We start from the raw sequence: 9,762 nt of genomic DNA on the forward strand, positions 1-9,762 counted from the left end.
GACTCCGGCGGGAGTCGGTCGCGGGCAGGGCGCTGGGACGTGGCCTGGCGCTAGCTAGGCCGGCCCAGTTTCGGCGGAGATTTTTTTTAAATAATGCCGCAAAGAAAAAATCTGAATAAAATAAAATAAAATTCCTAAAATTTCAAAAACAATTTTCACCACCCCCTAGTAATATTTGGGACAACGTGAACATTTTTCTGGACTAAATGCAATTTTTTTAAAATGCAACTTTTTCCCTAATTTAATAAAATGCAACCGGATACAATTGCAAATAAAATGCAAATAAATATATTTTTGTTCAAAATTAAATTTCCAATATTTCTAGCTGTCTTGAAGAAGTCATATTATCTTCTCTCATTATTTTATTTATTTGAAATAATTGGATAAATAATTTCGAATAAGAATTAGTTTGATCCAATTTGTCAATTTTGAAAATTCAAAAATGGGTTTTTGTGAAAACCTCCAACTCTCTCAATTGGTCCTTGAGTTGCTTAAGGTTTCTAGGATCAAAAAGTCCAATTAAAACAAATTCCGAATGCACAAATTATGGATGCATATGATGACCTAATGATTAACATCCAAATTAAAAATTGGGATGTTACACTGCCAGAGGGGAATTCGATCGCGAAGGGCTTCAACATCAACTCTATTGCCCTCTCGATGAAGCGTGAGTAGTTTACCACAGACCTACGGGTCCATAGCCAGTAGCTAGATGGCTTCTTCTCTCTCTTTGATTCTCAATACCATGTTCTCCTCGATGTTCTTGGAGATCTATCCGATGTAATCTTCTTTTGTGGTGTGTTTGCCGAGATCCAATGAATTGTGGATTTATGATCAGCTTATCTACGAATATTATTTGAATCTTCTCTGAATTCTATTATGCATGATTTGATATCCTTGTAAATTGTAATTCTCTTCGAACTATCAGTTTGGTTTGGCCAACTAGACTGGTTTTTCTTGCAATGGGAGAAGTGCTTAGCTTTGGGTTCAGTCTTGCGGTGTCCTTTCCCAATGACAGTAGGGGCAGCAAGGCACGTATTGTATTGTTGCCATCGAGGATAAAAATATGGCGTTTTCATCATATGGCTTGACTTAATTCCTCTACATCATGTCATCTTACTTAATGCGTTACTCTGTTCTTCATGAACCTAATACTTTAGATGCAGGAAGGAGTCGGTCGATGTGTGGAGTAATAGTAGTAGATGCAGAATCGTTTCGATCTACTTTACACGGACGTGATGCCTATATTCATGATCATTGCTTTAGATATCATCATAACTTTGCCCTTTTCCATCAATTGCTCGGCAGTAATTTGTTCACCCACCGTATTATTTGCTATCTTGAGAGAAGCCTCTAGTGAAACCTATGGCCCCGGGTCTATTTTCCATCATATAAGTTTCTATTTTCCATCATATAAGTTTCCGATCTACAATATTAGTTTCCGATCTACTATTTTTGCAATCTTTTACTTTCCGATCTATAAACCAAAAATACCAAAAGTATTTACTTTACCATTTATCTATCTCTATCAGATCTCACTTTTGCAAGTAACCATGAAGGGATTGACAACCCCTTTATCACGTTGGGTGCAAGTTGTTTGATTGTTTGTGTAGGTATTAGGTGATTTGTGCATTGTCTCCTACTAGATTAATACCTTGGTTCTCAAATTGAGTGTCGGTGTACAAAAGTAGGGGCTCTCCTACGTACCCCTTTACTTGTGCACGGCAGTCAGAGCCGCGCCCGCGGCCGCACTGAGCAAGGCAGAGGAGGGAAGCCGAAGCACAAGACAGCCAGAGCAACGCCAAGACCAGAGGCACAGAGAGCAAAAGGGCGAGGTGGACTCCCCCGGCAAGACCCTTGCCGGGGCAACTTGCCTGACGCCAGCAGAGCGCTCCACCCTTGAGCCCAAGGGTTTCCAACACCATCAACTACATTGGAACCAAGGCTCAAGAGGAACCTCCATGGTGGCATGTAGATCTTTGTGGAGATCATAGATACACAAGATCAGATGAGGACCAGAAGAAGACGATCCTTGGCAAGATCCTTGCCAAGGAAATCCATGAGACCGCCGGCAAGATCCTTGCCGGGGACGACCGCGGTGCCACGGCAAGACCCTTGCTAGGCCCCCGACAAGACCCTTGCCAAGGACATCTGCGGGGCTGCAGCCAGGCCCACGTCTGCCAAGACTCCACTGCCGCACCCATGCATCTGCTAGCTCAACCAGTTGGGCAGGCATCTGCGTGGCAGCGTGTGGCCTCCACACCGACTTAGCAAGCACCTGTGTGGTGGCATGCAGATCTTCGTGAATACTCTGCCACCACACCTACCCAGCAGCCAGCCAACGTGGCGCTACAACACCTCATCAGCTCGAACACGCGTCGGAGCCAGGCGAGGCGGCGACAAATGGGACGAGCTTCCTTGCCATCCCCAATAAAGCAAGAGGGGCACGTCGGTAGCGCATTAAATGCATTTGTCCGATGGTGCCAGAGGATAGACTCAGCCACTATACACCTTTCCACCTCCTGTGTGCCACTGTTGCGACCCCTTTTGTCTATAAAAGTAGGCCCAAGGCGTACTGGAGAGGGATTCAGATCTTTGGAACTAGACACACACCGTAGCTAGTTCAAGAACTCAAGAACACTCAAATATACATCAAAGCAGGACTAGGGTATTACGTGTCTCCGCAGTCCGAACCTGGGTAAACGATCCTTGTGATGACCGCCAGACCCGCTCTTTGCACAACCCCGCGCCCGCCAACCGTAGAAGGCATCCAAGTGATTCCATAGGTGTCATTTCCACCGACATCTCTGGCGCGCCAAGCAGGGGGGCGCAGTTGTGAAAATCCAGTCTAGCAGTTAGTTTAGCAGTTCTTCATCGCCATGGCTCCCAAGAAGAAGATGATCACGGCGATTGGTTCGTCGGGGGCCGAACGGCCCATACTAGTGCGGGTGAGTGGTGGGGCGGTCGTGGAGGGAAGCCGAGGCGCGGCCTGCGAACACCCGCATCACTCTGGCAGCCAAAGCCTGGCGAGCGGCATCATTCGTGCGCGAGACGACGGGCCGCACGCCACCAAATCCAAAGACGGAGCCGGGGCCCCCGCAGGTTGCGTGGGGCCCTCCAGGGGTGGTGTCGTGCCACCCACGGGCGGCGCGACGACTTCCGAGATGCCTACACCGGCGCCCACGACGTGCTCTTCCCAGGTTGTGCACAACGAGCAGCATCACCATGCTAGTGACCCTGGGCGCCGCCGTGGGAAGAGTCATGTGCATCATTTGCGGGACGTAGAAGGCCAGCATGCACACCGAGACGCTGGCGAAAACGGCGCATGGCCGCCAGGCCATGATAGAGCTCCTTCTAACGTGGTTAGAAGTCGGAGCGCGTCACGGTCCACACAGCTTTCGCCATCACCCACACCAGCAGAAGCTTTGGCGTGTGCGCAATTGCTCCTCGACTTTCCTCCTACTGCAGAAAAGCCCGATGAGTGGAGAGCCACCATCCGGAGCCTCGTTGGCGTTGCCAACAAAGATGAACCGCAACCAGTGGGGCCCCCAGGCCGGCGCTCCATCGAGCCACCGCATGCCAGTGGTGGAAGGGCCGGAGGTGCTGCAGCCATGGTGCACTCTCCTCCTCCACACCAGCCACCGCGGGTGCCGGTCCGTCGTGATGACGCTTGTGATAACATCTCCATAGCGTCATCCGACCCACGGACCCACCGCGATCAGCGCCAAGTTCTTCGGGAGCGAGCCCGTGAAGACGCTCGAACCACCATCGAGCGCCGGCGCGACGCACGCCACCAGTCAGATAGGCGGGCGGGGCCCACTATGGACCAGCAGCATCGGGAGGCTCTGGCGGCCTACCCTACGAGGTGGGTTGCCTGGCCTTTTGTAACACCCACAATGCGGCTATATCTCCCACGTGTCGGGGCACGACTTAGAGGCATAGCCGCATGGTAGGTTTGTCGCAAGATGGGTAATCTTCACACAATCCCATGTACTGAATAAGAAAGGAATAAAGAGTTGGCTTACAATCACCACTTCACACAAATAACAAGGTAAACATACATCATCCAGAATACAATCAAGGTCCAACTACGGAACCAAAATAAAAGAAGACAACCCCAAATGCTAGATCTCCGATCGTCCCAACTGGGCTCCACTACTGATCAACGGGAAATGAAACAAAACAATGATCAAGATCTTCATCTAGCTCCCACTTATAGCTCGGTTGCGTCATCTGCACTGGTGTCATCGGCACCTGCAACTGTTTGGAAGTAACTGTGAGCCACGAGGACTCAGCAATCTCACACCCGCGAGATCAAGACTATTTAAGCTTATGGGTAGGAAAGGGTAGTAAGGTGGAGCTGCAGCAAGCACTAAGCAAATATGGTGGCTAACATATGCAAATAAGAGCGAGAAGAGAAGCAACACAACGGTCGTGAAGTTAAAAGTGATCAAGAAGTGATCCCGAAACTACTTACGCACAACCATAACACAAGAACCGTTTTCACTTCCCGGACTCCGCCGGAAAGAGACCAACATGGCTACACACGCGGTTGATGCATTTTAATTAAGTTAAATGTCAAGTTCTCTACAACCGGATATTAACAAATTCCCATCTTCCACATAACCGTGGGCACGGCTTTCGAAAGTTTATACCCTGCAGGGGTGTCCCAACTTAGCCCATCAGAAGCTCTCACGGTCAACGAAGGATATTCCTTCTCTCGGGAAGACCCGATGAGTTTCGGAATCCCGGTTACAAGACATTTAGACAATGGTAAAACAAGACCAGCAAAGCCACCCGGATGTGCCGACAAATCCCGATAGGAGGTGCACATATCTCGTTCTCAGGGCACATCGGATTGTCCAAGCTTCCGGTAGGCGGGCCCAGAGTTGCCCCTGGTGGCCACCGGCGACTGACAGGTTGGACCAACACTCAGAGGAGCACTGGCCTGGGGGGGTGGTTAAAATAAAGATGACCCTCGGGCTCCGGAAACCCAAGGGAATAAGGCTTAGGTTGTTAGGCAAATGTAAAACCAAGGTTGGGCCTTGCTGGAGGAGTTTTATTCAAAGCGAACTGTCAAGGGGTTCCCATAACACTCAACCGCGTAAGGAACACAAAATCAAGGAACATAACACCTGTATGACGGAAACTAGGGTGGCAAGAGTGGAACAAAACACCAGGCATAAGGCTGAGCCTTCCACCCTTTACCAAGTATATAGATGCATTAATTAAAATAAGAGATATTGTGATATCCCAGCATATCCATGTTCCAACATGGAACAAACTTCATCTTCACCTACAACTAACAACGCTATAAGAGGGGCTGAGCAAAAGCGGTAACATAGCCAAACAACAGTTTGATAGGAAGGTTGGTTAGAGGCTTGACATGGCAATATGGGAGGCATGATATAACAAGTGGTAGGTAGCGTGACATAGCAATAGAGCGGACAACTAGCAATCAAAGATATAAGTGATTTCGAGGGTATGGTCATCTTGCCTGAGATCCCGCAAGGGAGAAGAACGAGTCCATGAAGAAGACAACCGGACGTAGTCGAACGGATCCTCACAACTCCGGAACGAAACCGAAGCTAACGAGAGAAGCAACCCGAAAAGAAGCAAACAACATAGTAAGGAAACATCACATAAGCATGGCATGATGCACAAACAAGTATGATGCATGTCCGGTTTAAAGAGGCATGGCATGACAAAATGCACAAACAATACTACAAATTAAGTGGAGCTCAATATGCAACGAGTTGCATATTGACGAAACACCACATGACTTATTTAGTTCGATCTCGTTTATGTACCCAACAATATTAAATGTTGATTAACATGGCAAGAGGTGAAGCATATGAAAACTACCTATCTAGACAAGTTTAAATGAGGCTGGAACAACAAACAACAATTCTAGAAAATCCCCATGTGCATATTATGAATTTGATACTGTTCTGCCCTGAACCATATTTTAGAGTTGTTAAACATGCAAAGTAAAGTCACCATGTTAATCTATGCATTTTTCTACCCCATTTACATATAAAGATTATTAAATTTGGAGCTACGGTTATTTAGTTACGAAATAAATCATTTTAGCATGTCATTTGAGCAAATTTAATCAAACAACATTTTAAACATTTTAAACATGCATGAAAGCAGCATATTATGAAACTAGATGAAATTCTAAGCACTTTTCATATTTAAAGTTTTTACATATGAGGCATAGTTTGTGAGATATGAAATGCATGATCTAGAGGGACTTTTCTGCAAACTGGTGTTCTCTGGAATAATAGGTAAATTCGCTGGCAGGAAAAAAATACACTGGGCCGGTTCTGGCTGGCCCAACAGTGCACGGTTCAGGGGCTGGGCGGATGCTCACGTTGGGCCTGGCCCGGTCAGTGGAGCAGGCTGCAGAGGCGGTGTTGGTGTGGGCCTTGGTGGATCGAACGAGGAGATGGAGGGGGCGCGGTCAACGCAGGCGCTGGACTTGGCTGCTAGTCGTCTCCTTCATCAGAGACAGAATGAAGGTGTGATGGCAGGGGAAAACAGAGGCTGCCGAGGGACTTGGGGATGGGCGCCAGCGACGCGGACGAGACGAAGGAGGTCTCCGAGTGAAGAAGCTCTAGGCGGCGAAGGACGGCGAGCGAGGAACCGGGCGCAATGCAGGTCGAGGAGGGGTATCCCGGCAGCGAGCTGCTCCACCGGAAGCTTCCTGTATGAACGAGAAAAGGAGGAGGTTCAGAGAGGGAGAAACAGCAGACGGAGAGACAGGGCAATGGGGCGGCGAGGCATGGCTCACCCGAGGGGCTTGCCGACGGCGACAAGGCAGGGCGCCGCTGGTTGTCGCGGGAGCGGCGCGGTGACGAGGCCAACCATGGCAGAGTACGGCAGGGCGGAGGAGCTCAGGTGCTGCTGCTGACGATGGAGGCGAGCTCCATGGCAGAGGGCGTGACAGCGCGTCTGCTCGTTCGAGGAGGCAGCACAGGACGCATGCATAGAGCTCGTTCCCGAGAGAGGACGACGGTGGCGGACTTGACGCGATCCCGGCGACGCGGACAAGGTGAGGAGGAGCGGAGGTGGCATGCACTGATCCTTGGCGACTCGCGGGTGAAGGAGGAGTTCAGGTCGTAGGCGGCCATGGCGTTCGGGGATGGAACTCCTATCGTTGCTGTCCGGAGGGAAAAGAGGTTAGGAAGGAGACAAAGAAAGGAAGGGAGGATGAGGGACAGTGGTGCTCAACTGTTGCAGCGCCGATGGTCACCGCCGAGGTCAAGGCGGGGCATGCTCTGGCGGACGAGCGTCGAGGCTCCGCTTGTTGCCTAGCAGGGAAGCAAACGGACAGGGGGGATTAAGGCAGGGGAGGAAGAAAAAGGCACGGAGAAAGAGAGATGCAGGGAGCAGGGCGTCGCACAGCCTGGATCCGGGCGCTGCTGGCTTTCTGCCGGCGACGACGACTCCAGCAGGTTCGGGTGGCCCGTCGGGGTCACACAGCCGAGGCAGGGAAGACCAGGCGAGGTGTGTGGGTTGGTCGGGAATGCAAGATGAGGGAGATAGTGGCAGCCGGTTGGTTGGGAGAGAGATCGGGAGGGATCCCGAGGAAGAGGTAGGTAGGTGGCGGAGGGCAGGGGAATGGATGGGACATTGCTCCTAAGATTTAGGGTTAGAGTTTAGTTTATATAGCAAGGGGATATCGGCAGAGTTAATTTGGATCCTCCGATCAAAAATCAGGCGGTTGTGAACAAATGGCTTAGGGGAGTCCAACAAAGAACCGAAGATACTTAGGAGATGTTTGGGGAAGATCCAGACCCAACGATCACGACTGTCCGGGTCAGGTTCGGGTAAGGTTCGGACGCACACACGAGGGGGTGGGTCTGTGCAATGTACAGAGGGACTCCGGTTTAAGCAAGAGGGAAAACGAAGAACAAGGTTGGTCTCGAACCGGTCAACGAAGGCAAGGGGGGACGCGTCAATTACGAACGGATGCAAGCTTTATGAAAACATGCAGATGCAATGCACATGATGCTATGATAAAATGCAACATACAAACGAAACACATGACAACAACGAAAAAACATGGAAGGCGTCTGAAGCGTCGGTCTCGGGGCATCACAACACTCCACCACTACGAGAGGATCTCGTCCCGAGATCTAGGATGGCACTGGGGAAAAACAGAAGAGGAAGGGGAAGAGGTAAAACTAAGTTGCTTCTTCGACAAACGAGTGAAACCAAAGAACCTTGATAGGTTAACCAATTTTGAGAAAAGAATACGACAGAGATAAACAAAGTTGAAAACACTCTGTTAGAAAAGAGGAACAAGGATGAACAAATTCGGACAGCACTCCGGTTGAAAAGAGATGTAAGACTTGATAAGATGAAAAGAACTTGAATGAAGGACACGACACTCCAGTTGAATGGATAAGCAAAGGAAAGAACATGAACTTTGACACAAAATGGGATGATGGGTCGAAGAGTGCAACATCACAATGCCTCCGGAACAAAATATAGAAAGGACTGAAAGAAATGAAGAAGAAAACAACATCTTCTACGTCGAATGAATTTGAAAGCATCCTTAGAAAGAAGGATTGAATGGAGTTGTTAAAAATTAAAAAACAAAAGAATAAGGTTGTAGTGGGCTTATGGAAAACATCTCAAAATCTTGAGGTGAAATTCTGCCACTAACGAAAAACAATAGATTGGATTGATATGAACAAGGAAACGAGAAACTTATTTCACTGGGAGGATAAGTGAAGAACTTGGGTCATTTATAAGCACCATAAATAGCAACAACCCTTAGGGAAAGCTTTAGGTGAAATATAACCCAAGACAACTCCAATGAAGAGATTGATGGGTTGCAAAGGATCTCATGAACGAAGAGAAAATGACAAGTTTAACATATGTCATTCCGGACAACTTGTGAATCATGAAACACGAAGGGAAATTGTCAAGAGTGACATAACACCACGTCAAAAGATAAGATAGGAAGAACTGCACTTTTGGATTGCACGATGAAGAATAAATGAAGTATAGCTTGGTGGATCTTAGCTTCGAGAAAAAACTTGAAGAACAATTGAAGAATGAAAAGAATCCTTGACGAACCACCATGTTGAGCCTCCATGAAGAACTCCGGAAATAAAAGGATGATAAAAAGAAAGAGAAGTTGAAAACACAAGGTGAAGCCTTGTAATGATTTAGATGGATCTTCGTGACGATATAATTGAGAGATCTTGGAACTCCGGGAAAAGAAAAGATGAAACAATTGAAACCGAGAATTTGATGAGCCTCCGGAATAAGGAATTGAATTTACTCGATGAAACAAGAATAAGAATTACATTATGCTTACCCTTCACCAGTTGAAATTGATGACAAGCAATGGATTTGGCATACTACTTATTCTCGTAGAAAGGATTAAGATAGATATGGCGCAAACTTGAGAAAGGTCTTCAACGATCCGCCGATAGGATTGGAAAGAACGAATGAATTGATATGAGAACATAGGAAGAGGAATCTTGAACAAACCACCGTAAGAATTAAAAACGATCAAGGAATAGATAGCGAAACACCGGGAAGAATTAGCAAATGAACGAAGATGCTTGATTAGCGAATATTTGGATGATGCACTGTCAGGACCCTGATTCTAAGTCACACCGATCTAGCATGTAACACATCATATCACTTTGCGGCCTCACACACGGTAATCCCACGGGTGTCGCCTTACCTGGCCCGGGACCGTTTGCGCCTTTTGGCTCACGTATACGATAGTGTCGC

At 48.1% G+C, this 9,762-nt stretch overlaps 1 long non-coding RNA gene across 2 annotated transcripts; it reads right to left on the reverse strand.

The window, feature by feature from the left end:
• Window positions 1–4,009: 4,009 nt before the first annotated feature.
• LOC125548374 (uncharacterized) lies at window positions 4,010–7,631 on the reverse strand. Of its 2 annotated transcripts, XR_007301046.2 has the most exons (6): window positions 7,409–7,631; window positions 7,238–7,316; window positions 6,797–7,165; window positions 6,377–6,709; window positions 5,498–5,588; window positions 4,010–4,260 (listed from the first exon to the last, which is right to left on the reverse strand). It is a non-coding gene; the product is annotated as an uncharacterized LOC125548374 (long non-coding RNA). The 2 variants fall into 2 exon arrangements; XR_007301045.2 differs by having other exon boundaries at window positions 5,498–6,709.
• Window positions 7,632–9,762: the final 2,131 nt, after the last annotated feature.

This window comes from Triticum urartu, chromosome 3A (assembly GCF_056163025.1).
Source record: "Triticum urartu cultivar PI428250 chromosome 3A, HENAU_Tu73, whole genome shotgun sequence".
In the NCBI taxonomy this organism is placed as follows: Eukaryota; Viridiplantae; Streptophyta; class Magnoliopsida; order Poales; family Poaceae; genus Triticum; species Triticum urartu.